Here is an 11981-nt window from a genome sequence, read left to right on the forward strand (position 1 = left end):
AGATTAGGGAGGGCTTTGGCTGGAAGGCTTGCTGTGGAGCAGCCTTTTAAACACAGCACCAAAGAAGTAAGTCGAGGACAAGCTAAGGAGGAACCAGAGAGGCTGCTCTTCATATCTTTCAAGAGATGTATTTTTTGCTCTTTGCTCTCACCCCTGACTCCCATTCAATCTGAGTATAGGAACATGGGTTCCAAAAAATCTGTGTTCAGTTCATGTACTAGCTGCAAAGTGACACTTAAGGAGGCTGCTGCTCATTTCTTATGTCAGACGCATAACTTCCAGGGAAGGCAACAATGAATGCTCTTCTACCCTAGAAACGCTCATTCCTTGATGCAAAAAATGAAGTCCTCTTCATAATTCTTCACCTCCCTTTCCCTTTTCATCCAGATTTCTGAATTTGAGAGTAAAATTTTGCGAATATTAGAATTTTTCCAGGTTAAGTATTTCAGTTCTTAAATGACCAGTTGGTATGGGTTTGCTTAGGACTGAGTGGGGACCCCAGACGCCTGACTTTCAGTGCTAAAACTGGGGAAATTCCTGGCAAATCAGAATGAGTTGGTCACCCTATCTCCCAGGAAAATGCCATAGGAGCTTACATATGTCTATTCATAAATCAGAACAACGTACAGAGTGGAGGATATATAAAATAGACTCTTTTCTTTAAAAAAATTACTGTGATTACCAACATGTGGTTTAATATTAGATACATGAAGTTGTAGGCCCAGCTCTACCATTTGCTAACCATTTGACCATGAGCAAGTTTTATAACAGTGGCCAGGTGTAGTGGCTCATACTGTAATCCTAGCACTTCAGGAGGCTGAGGTGGGAGGATCACTTGAGCCCAGAAGGTGGAGGTTGCAGTGAGCTATGATGACACCTGCACTCAAGCCTGGGTGACAGAGCAAGGCCCTGTCTCTAAATAAATAAGTAAAATGATAACATTGCTTTAGAAGTTTGCTCTAAAGATTTAAACGATGTCGATGAAACACAATATACAGTGTCTGACACATAAGCATTCAATACAAATTAGTATATTATTTAAATTGTGATTGAAGAAAGGGAAAAAAAGTCATCCATCTACTTGCTACCCCAGTAAATCAAGCTCTTTGCTTTTCTTGTTTTCTATATGAACAGAATTTTACATAATGTAATGTTATATAGTATAAATTTTATATTACACAATTTTACTTAAATATAACTACAATATAATATCACATATATTGCCTTTTTCACTGAAAATGTTATATAAGCATTTTTATGATGGTACATACAACTAATATTTAAAATGTTGAATATATATGGAATTATTTTTCTATGTTGTTTAAATCTTTAAAAAATGAAATGAATTATGATATTCAGATGATCCAAATTATAGTAGAGCCTGGTGTTAACTAGCTTGCTAGCTAAACAGATGTCTGTAGTATAGAATGGTTAGCCAAGTATTTTGTTACTGCCCTCCAACTGGCTGGTTATGACATATTGCTTAAAATGTTTGGTGCTTTAATGCCTATGTCAGGGTCTACCGTGACAAATAGTCACCACTGTACAAACACATTTATTCCACAAAGTTTCTCTACTAGTTTGGGAAAAAAAGTTGTTCAATCAGATATGCACACACGTCTCACACTTTTTCAGGAGCCCAGACATTTTTGTCGAGGGATAATACGTGCTATTAAATAGTTGTTAGGTTAGTAATAGAAAGATGCCAAAAGTTATAATGTGTTTAAATTGCATATAATTCGGAGTTTTTTAAGTACAGGCATTACATGTTCAACATGTCTCTGATTTTATGATCTGGGCTAGGTATTGTGGCATTAGAAAAGACTTGCTGTGTAATTTCACAGTATAAATATAATCTTTTCATTAAACCATTTAAATAGATTTTTTCACTTTCTTGTATTTAAGTATAAACTATCATGAGATTTAAGCTTCTTCAATTCTAGTGATATAATGTTCAAAAGTTGGCTTTTAAAGAGAATAGAATTACAAAGTAGTAATATATGTGTTTTTTTATTTTGTAAGGTCATAGTCATTATTTGATCGGAAAAAAAAATTTACAGGCCCTGTGTTGAAGTGCTTTAAATAAATGATCTCATTATAGCCTCATGATATTTTACCAAGTATGTTATATAATTGTGTACGTTTTAAAGAGGGAGAAAGCAAGACAAAGAGAATTTAATCTTATCTATTTGCCCAAGATCACATGCTATGCATGAAAGCCTGACTCCTATAGCAACGATTCATACAAACAAAAAGAAGTTCTTATTCTGAACCTTCTTATAATGACCAAAAGAATAGTCTAGGAGCAACCTAACTTAGAGGAGTTTTGAGTTTTATTTGGGCAACTTTTGATAATTTTGGCTTTTTCCAGTCATGTGGCTAAAAAAGGCAATGTTAGTAGCTGATGGCTGAGATATGAACTTCTGTTCTGTCCCATTAGTAAATAACAATACAACGGTATATTTCCATGTTCATAACCATGTACAAGTAGCCTGTCCCAGAGATCACAAAATAGATGTTAAAATTAAGATACTTGAAACATGCAGTCTATTTCATTATTTTAAAACGAACAGTGAGAAGCAGGGGGAAAGAGATGGAATAGTTTAGCACACTATTGCAGGGTAAATGTGGAGATACCACATTTTCTAAGTGCTGAGTTACACAATACTCTATGTCCTACCTTTCTGTCTTCCACGTCAGTTAGCCCCACTTAGAGTAGTTACAAGGACTGGGGGTCAGGCAGAGCAAGGGATCTCAGCAGGTGCAAGGTGTCTGGAACCAATACACAGGTCTTCTGAACATTAAGCCAAAAGTTAGAGCTCACCCATAGAAGAACCTTTTCCCATTGAGCATCACGTGTTTTGAAGAATTTATGCTCATTTGAAATTATTAGGATGTCTGATCATTGAGATGTCTAAATGTAAACGTGATCAATGGAGTTAAAGAGGAAAATAAGACAAAAAAACTGATCTTATCTATTTCCATAAAAGAATAAATGGAAAAAGGCATTCTAGGATCTTTTGGAAGAGCAACTTTATTTTTTTAAAATCTCCCATCATTAGATATGCTGAAACAAGTTATATTTCAATATAATTGTATTGGCATATTTGGTTTATTAGTATAAATTATACTGAAGTTTAACAAATTATTTTATGTACACCATTTTTAAAGAAAGTCTTTAGGAAGAAATCTCTTTCATATAATGCCTTCCTAAGATAGAGATGGAATACACTTCACATTTCCAATCTGTGTTAATTATGCTTTTAGTTAGGTTTAATAATCAGGAAAAAAATAATTTTTAAACTTTAATTTCTATTTCTTTATTTTTGACACAATATAAAAAATGTTTTAAATGGGACTACTACCGAAAAAGGCTAAAACAAAACATCTTAGTTCCAAATATTTTTAACTCCACTTAGAAAATAGGTTAGTTTAGGCTTGGAAAGGTCTTTTCTTTCTCAAAATGGTGAACCTAGTTTGGTCCAAGAATTACCGCATAGGCTGAGGGGAGAATTCCTTTCTAAATTTGTTTCCAAGAAAACAGATGATCATATGCTGTTGTAGATCAACAAAATAAGGTGCTTACATGGCCTGTAATAAAGCATTCTTTTCTGCTACACACTTTAATGTGGACTCTGACAAGCATGACTCCTATGATGGATATTTAGTAAGGTATGACGTTCTTTTCGTACAAACAAGAGCTCTATTAACATGGTTTCCTCAACTCCACTTCTCACTTCCAAATCCTCTAGGAATTGACACCAACTGTCCATTTGACACTTGTTCATTAATTTCCTTTCAATAGAACTGCTCTCTTCACTCAGCTGTTGTAGCAATTTAAGGTTTTACAAACTCTTCTGATACGGCTCTTTGTTGGAAGTTCTTTTTGTGTTCAGAGGCCCATATAACACCAGAGCCCTAAAGCATGTCACAGAGTCCTTAGTGCAGTTTGGTACTTGTTCCATTACCCACTCCCATCAAGGAAAACTTCAGCTTGACCTCTTAAAAAATGAAAAGAGTAAAATCAGTTAGTTCTCTCTATCGAGACTTAACGGTCATGACAGCAATAAATCCGTGCCAATGCTTCTTTTCCTAGCCTGCGTCTTTCCACACACCTGACCTGAGTAAATCCAATAGATCCCTAGTTATAAACTACTACAGAGAATTTTTTTTTCCTCTCATTTGGGAGGTGTGTGTGCACGCACTGCGTGAGTGAGCTCATTTCACAGCCATGACTGAAAGCACTAACAGATTGCAGGCAACAGAGAATGATTATTGCATCTCTTTGTGAAATATAGTCAACCTCGCTAATTTATATTCATGATCAGGAAACCCCCTCATTTTGAGGATTAAAGGGCATAAAAATGAATAATATAAGGAATGGCTGCATATGCGTATAGTATTTGTTTTGTAATAAAATAAATCTGGACCGTGCAGGGGTATGATTTTTCCATGGCACAACAAGCTCTTCTTGTGTGTCAGTTCAGTTCTTGTTTTGGGTTAGTGAGAAACATCACATCACAAAGAAAGAATGCAAGAATCAAGGGTTGCTTTGCACTTTACTAATCTGTTGTGCTTTTCCTGGAAACGTTTATATTTGAGGTTTGCCAAAAGGCAGCAATTGTTTTGTGGTTGCTATGCTTAAAAATGATTTCAGTATAAGAAGTGATGTTGGATTGTTTTGATATTCTTTTACCATTTTGATCACATTAATTAATTCAGTTTAGTCTTTTAGATTTTGTGTTATGTTGTGATGTAATAGCACTAAGAACAGATGCTGCTTTTAAAAAAAAAAAACTGCATCCTTTCTGGATATTAATTCTTTAATCTTACATATATGATTCTAAAATACCTAGACGTCTTATGTTTCCAAACTTTATTTTTACTTCTTTGAGGATTTGGTACTTTAAATAGTTTTCTAAACTCCAATAGCAGAAATTTTTCTTTAATCTTATCCATGTCAATTCACAAAAAAGCTTATTTTTTTCCTGACTTTGAAGAAAATCCCAGACTTCTCAATGGAATAAGTTAACTTTTGAAGATTAAAGTGATGATTAAAATCAGCTTTTGGATATATGATAATACTATAATACTATATTTGGCAGTGGTTAGTTACTTAAAGAGTTTTATAAATACATTTATCTTAGCAATAACCTAAGCCACAGGAAAAAAAATGAAGTACGATCTTATAAGATCTCATAAGATTAGTGTGAAATTTTCTGAGGGTGCAGTAATTTAGATTGACCTTCGAAAATGGGCAGCAAGACCCTTCTGGGGCTCTGGGACTTTTAATAGTCTATTAAAGACAAAAAATGGAGAGAGAGAAACAGAGACAGAGAAAAAAAGAGAGAGAGAGAGAAGTAGAGGGGAGGAAGAAGGAGGAAGGGGACAGAGAGTGTAGGAGAGAGGGAGAGACAGAAAGGCTAGAAGGGGAAAGTGGGGTCGTGAAGTCATTCTGAGTTCAGAATTGACCATTAGACTTCTATTAAAATTAAGTCTTTTTAAAAAAAAATCACAGGACTTTGAAAATCAATACATAATGTGAAATTATTTAAAATGCTTAAAATACTGATACTGGATTGACACAAAATGTCTTGGGGTAAAATACATCTCCTTTTTAATGGTTTGCTTTCTTGGGAATAAAACGTGGTGGAAAGGTTAGTACATGAGTCACAGAAAGCTTGCAAGCACTTGATATTGTGATCTAGATGCTCCTACTTCAAAGTTCAGTCTAAGGAAATACAAGGAGACTATTTTTGGAGTGTGGATCATCAAACTATATTCGTTTTTCACAACTGTCTCTTCTTTCAAGTCCATAGTGATTATAATACCTAGTTCTATCTATATCCTAGCATTTATCACATTGTGCTATAATGCTTATTTATTCATATCATCCACTATATAGGGGAAGGACCTGTGTAATAATCAATGATTACAGAAGACTATTTGGTCTAAAATAGATACTATGTAATCTTTGCGAATGAATGAACAAAAGTAATAATTGTCAAATCCGTCATTCATCTTCTTTGACTTTGTTTTAAAGAGGCATTTTTCCTTATTAGATACGTAGTTCTATGTATATTTCTACTTGGTATTTGTTTAAATTTTATTGGTTGCTTTGCCCAAAAGATGCATATTTAAATCTGTGTAAGAGATAATGCACATTTACTCTCTTTGAAAGTAATTATGCAACTTTTGTATTGGTAGAAGTTCTTGAAACTCTTATGTGACCAGAAGCTCTCCACTCAGAAAACTTTTTCACAAGACTTTTCTTTCTGTAGCTGAAATTTCTAAGCTTTAGACACAAGTCTGACTGTCACAACTGAATCATAGTATACCTTTCGAGTTTATACACTCATGCTATTTTTATAATAGGAGAGTACAATTATTTATCGGAAGCTCATTTTAAAGGCACTGGTGAGTCACTTTTTCCTGGTCATCCAGTTCCCAAATACCTGGCGATTATTGATGTCCCTAGCCTCTGTGTCAATGAGAATCAATGAGAGAGAACTAGCCTGTAGGAGTGAGGTCCTCAGGACATGTGTTTACTTTACCCTTGCCCACTCTCCAAAACACTTTCCAGATGCTGGTCTGTGTTGCCACCTTTTTACTTCCTGAACCTTGTTAATTCAGGGTTTCCTGGGTACCTGAAGGTAGTCAGAACAGTATGGAAACCAGCAAGAGAAACCAAACCTTATCTCTTCTTTTTGTAACCTTCAACTTCTTCACAAAATCTTGGATTTGTAGTAATAAAAATATTTTAATTTAGCTTAAAATTACTTAATTTGTAAAACACTTCTTAGTCCAATTTAGCCTAGTTAAAAAACAATGATAACTTAGATGTTACATACCAGATAGCCTATTTATAGGAGGCCTTTAAAATGATCACCTTAACCTATGTGCTGTTGAAATAATCAGGCCTCAAGGTTTATTAAGCAGTGATCCTGGGATCGATTGCCTCAGAATCCCTAGGAGAGCCTGTTACAATTTGCACTGCCAGGATCCACTGTAGCCCAACTGAACCAGAATATTTCTGTCAACGCTAACAGGGTTGTTGATGGAATTACAGGTGTCTAGCCCAGTGGTTCACAAACTTGGCTGCACATTAGAAGCACCTGGGAAACATGGAAAATGATCATAATGTGCGGCTAAGGTTGAGAACCTCTGGCCCAGCACAATGCCCAACACCTATTAGATGTTCATTATTGACGGACAGACACACTAAAGTTAGACAAAAGAAAAGCTAGCAACTGATTAAAAACCCATCTTTAATTCTAATATATTAAGTGAAAGGAACATTAATTCAAATTCCAATATGATTTATTTTTACTTCAAATAACACTAAATCTTGGCTTTAAGGGCACATAAATTTCCCCTAAATACATGGTTAACTGATTTTTCATTAGTAAAAATAAGTATCATTTCAATTATAAATAGCATTGGTCACTGTAGGTAATATAAATCCTCTTTATCAGTAAAGTTCTACTTTAAAATGTAGGTTCTAGAATACAATGTCAAGAAGCAATAAAACCATAATTCAATTACCGTAAAATCCAAATTCTCATATGATGATAAAGATAATGGAAAACACCAATAAGTATTCAATACTTACTGTGAGCCAGTTATCCTTTAAAATTATTTTGATATATTTAATATTAACTTTTTTCACAATATCCCTAAGAAACTTATTATCAGCCCAAAATCTTTACATTGTACATTTAAAGTGAAAATAAACATACAGAAAAGAAATGCGAAGGTAATTTTAATTTCTGTTATTTATCTTTTCTTTCTTACTGCTTTGGTTAGATTAGTGATATTACATTTTTGGTACCTGATTTTGATGAATTTTTGCCTCCAAAATCTCTCTAGTATAAGCTACTTAAAAATATTTTTAATTCATTCATTCACTCATTCAGCTACTATTTATCTAGTACTGTTAGGCACCGTGAAGGAGATATAGATAGATATGGATACAGATACAGATTCAGGAGATGAAGGTCATTGAACCCTGTCTGCATCTCTACTTTGTGTATTACCCTGAGGAAGCGAGCCACCGCTGAATCTAGCTGGTCTGTAGAACCCTGCTCCCTGCCGACCTGCTTTCCTGCCACTGGCTTTACTTGGACCTGCATAGTGCCCGTTCCTGGATTCTCTTTAGCCTTGCTTCACCTGCCTGTTATGATATGCTACCTCTTCCCACTTTGCTCTCATGTGTCCTGGTAGCCTGGTTTACCACCTGTTACTCGTTACTGTACCCTCTGGACCTGGTGTCTGCCTCCGTGCATGTGCACGTTGGCAGCTGAATCCGGATCTGCCTCTGCATATCCAACACCTGCTTTGCCCCTGTGGGATATCTCGTTCCAGGTTTCTTCCGAAATTGCCTTACCCTATCTTTTTCGTCTATTTAGTTTTGATGAGATCTTTAAAAAAAAATATGCTAGTGCTCACTTCGGCAGCGCATGTACTGAAATTGGAATGATACAGAGAAGATTAGCATGGTCTCTGCACAGGATGACACACAAATTCATGAAAAAATATGCTAAACCCATTTCTGTCTCCGTAAAAAGTAAACATAATGAAATTGAAAGAGAAAAAAATGTTTTCTTAAAGATGCAAGGACTTTGATTATAATATTTATTTTTGTTCTTTCTAGTGGCTATTGAAATAGTTGGATTTCAGGAAATAGCCCCCAATTTTTTTGTTTTGAAGGTATATGTGCTTTTAATAGGGAGGGGTGTGTGTGTGTGTGTGTGTGTGTGTGTGTGTGTGTGTGTGTGTGTATTCACAGTATAAGGATTAAGCCATCAGTTTCACTGTGTCCAGATTATTGTGAACTGGGAAACCAAGTTTTCCAGAGTATCTATAATGTAAAAAAAAAAAAGACTGTTGATGAATTATTTTTTAATAAGTTGCCCAATTAATGTACAGAATTCCTTTTTGTCATCTTCAGTTGTTTTAAGGCTTTTCGAACACTATCAAGTTCTTGTTTCATTGTGGATAACTAATAATCCGGAACAAATGATATATTACTATATGCCAGTTTTCCTTGCTCTTCCACCTGCGTTTATCTTTGATCCAGATGTGTTTGTTTGCTCCCTGACTGAAAAGATATTTTAGCATGAGTGAATTGGTAGGAAAATACACTGTCACGTAGGCAACATTATTTTACTTCTACTAAGGCAAAGTTTCAATTAAATGCATTTGTTTCTCTCATGCGTAAGATGTTATGCTAAATGCTACATGGAGAGAATTATGAGAAAAAGTCCTCATTCACAAGCAGCTGACAATCTAGTAAATGGAAAAAGGCAGTGGACAAAAATATGCAAAAATGCCTTCAGAAATGTACTAAGAAAAGTTTTATTTAATAGTTATTGAGGAAAATGTAGGAGCCAAAGCATGATATTGGGAATGCTTAGGATATGTTTGAGAAAGCAGTAAGTAGTGTAATTTGGTTTAGGTCTAGAAAAAAGAGAGGAATACTGTGGAGAAGGCATTTTTAAAATATGAATTTAATTCAATAGTCAATGACGATCTACAGAACAGATCAGTGAAATGATCAGAGCTGAGAGTTAGGAACATAAATCTAACATAAAGGTGCTGACAGTTGGAAAAACAAGCAAACAATACAATTTGGTTTAGACCAAATATGTGTTGGAGAAGGCAGTGAATAACAGAAAGAATATAGGACTAGATACCTGAATATAAAGGTTGGCACTATCATTGACTATGTGATGTGAATAATTTAATTTGCACAAAATAGACTACGATAGACAATATCCAGAAGCTTCTCTTCTTGCGAATGGGAGTATTTAGAGTTCATATGCATGTACTATTTCCGAGTAGGTAAGACCAGAGATCTTATTATACATCTAGTGGTCTCTCTGTAACATAGCAGGATATGGTGGCAAACACTGCGGGCTCTGAAGCCAGGCTTCCTGTGTCCAAGTTAAGGCTCTTTCGTTTACTTAATGTATAACCTTGGGCAGTTTATTTAACCTCTTTTATGCTTCGGTTTACTTATCTGTAAAAGGCAGATAATAGCACCAAGAATTGTCATGAGATTAATGAATTAATATTCGTAAAGTCCTTAGAATGGTGCCTGGCATATGGTGATGATTCAATAGAGAATGTTATTATTAATATTAATCATATAAAATAAAATTATAATAGTCTATTTTATGTAAATTATTCATGTCACGATTTTAAGTATATTCTTTAAAACATAAATACATAAAACTTCTGATTTAGCAGCCCAGGGAGTCAGTGCTAATCCTGTTTCCTTTCATCAACTTTATGAATGTTGTACAGTGAGATTGATAAAACTAGCTCTCTGTTCAAGTGCGAGAGTCCAGCAAGTGAATTCATCATCTCTTCCGTAGCAATTCAAGTGGTTATAAATACTAAGTGAATAGGAGCATAATGAATTCTCTGGAAAGAACTTGGAGCATGTCAAGTTTTATTTTTAATGTTTAAAACACCCATTGTTAGTGTTTTGGGAATGGAGTAAGTAATTAACAAAAGTAAGTAAATATTTTTCTCCATATGGCACTCACTCAGGCAGAATAGCAGGACACTTTGATAGATTTGTGAAAATAATCCCTAAACACTTTATGTCATTTATTTTAATAAATTATTAAAATGTAAGGTTTACTCATGATTTTAAAATTAGTAAATATTTCAAACACAAAGAAAACTATAAAGCACAAAATTATTTTTACTCATTACTTAATTTTAGCGAATCTAACAATATTGCCAGATATGTCTCAAATTTTAAAAGAAAAATTTACAAATGCATGCGAGACCCTTGTATATCCCCCAATTCTATCCCAATCTATCTCCCTACCTGCATTCCTCCCATGCCAGGGGAAACCATGATTCTGATGTGGGCACTTACATTCCAATTCATGATTTTATATCCGTACTATAAGAAATGCATCCACGAAAATATATACTACTTGTATTTTTAAAACATTATATAGTTTATTATAAATATATTGAAATTATATTTTTGTTATTCTGTTTCTTTAATCAACTTTATTGGATAATAATTTACACAAAATAAAATGCATTGTGTTTGTATACAATTTAAGCATTTTACACATGATTTATGCCTATGTAAACATCACTCCATCCAAGATATACAACACTTTCGCCATTCCCAAAATGTTCCCTTTTGTCCGTTGCAGTCAATTTCTCACATATACCACACCCCAGGTGACCGTTTATTTGATTTCTATCACTATAGATTAGTTTGACCTATTCCAGAATGTCATATAAATGGACTCTCTTGTGTCTGTCTTCTTTCATTCAGTGTAACGTTTTTGAGAATTCCCCTGTGCTTGTGTGTATCATTAGTTCATTTCTATTTCATCGCCCAGATGTACCACAACTTGTTTATCCATTTGTGTGGATGAGAATTTGGACTCTCATTTTGGCTATTGTGAATAAAGCTGCTAAGAATATTAATACAAGTCTTTTTCTGGAAATATATTTTCATTTCTCTTAGATAAATGACTACGAGTAGTAATGTTGAATAGTATGGTAATAATAGCAGCATGTTTAACTTTATGAAAAACTGCCAAGCTGTTTTCCAAAGTGATTGTACTATTTTATACTTCCAGTTCCAGATGCTCCAAATCCTTGCCAGGATGACTTGGTATTTCTGATCATTTTAATTATTCTATTGGGTGTGTGGTGGTATTGTATGATTTTAATTTGCAATTCCTTGATAACTAATGCTGTATTGGTGGTCAAAATCATTTGATGTATTGACCATCTGTGTGTGTGTGTGTGTGTGTGTGTGTGTGTGTGTGTGTGTTTGTATGTGTGTATTACTCTGTAAATACATAATACATAAATTCTGGATACAAGTCCTAGGACTTATATTCTACTACATGTACTATGAATATTTTCTCCCTTTCTTCCAGCCTGTGGTTTAACTTATAATTTTCTTAATTGTGTCTTTTGAAGAGCAGGAAGTT

The sequence above is a fragment of the Propithecus coquereli genome, unplaced genomic scaffold (genome assembly GCF_000956105.1).
Source record: "Propithecus coquereli isolate 6110/MARCELLA unplaced genomic scaffold, Pcoq_1.0 Scaffold50, whole genome shotgun sequence".
Classification (NCBI taxonomy): domain Eukaryota; kingdom Metazoa; phylum Chordata; class Mammalia; order Primates; family Indriidae; genus Propithecus; species Propithecus coquereli.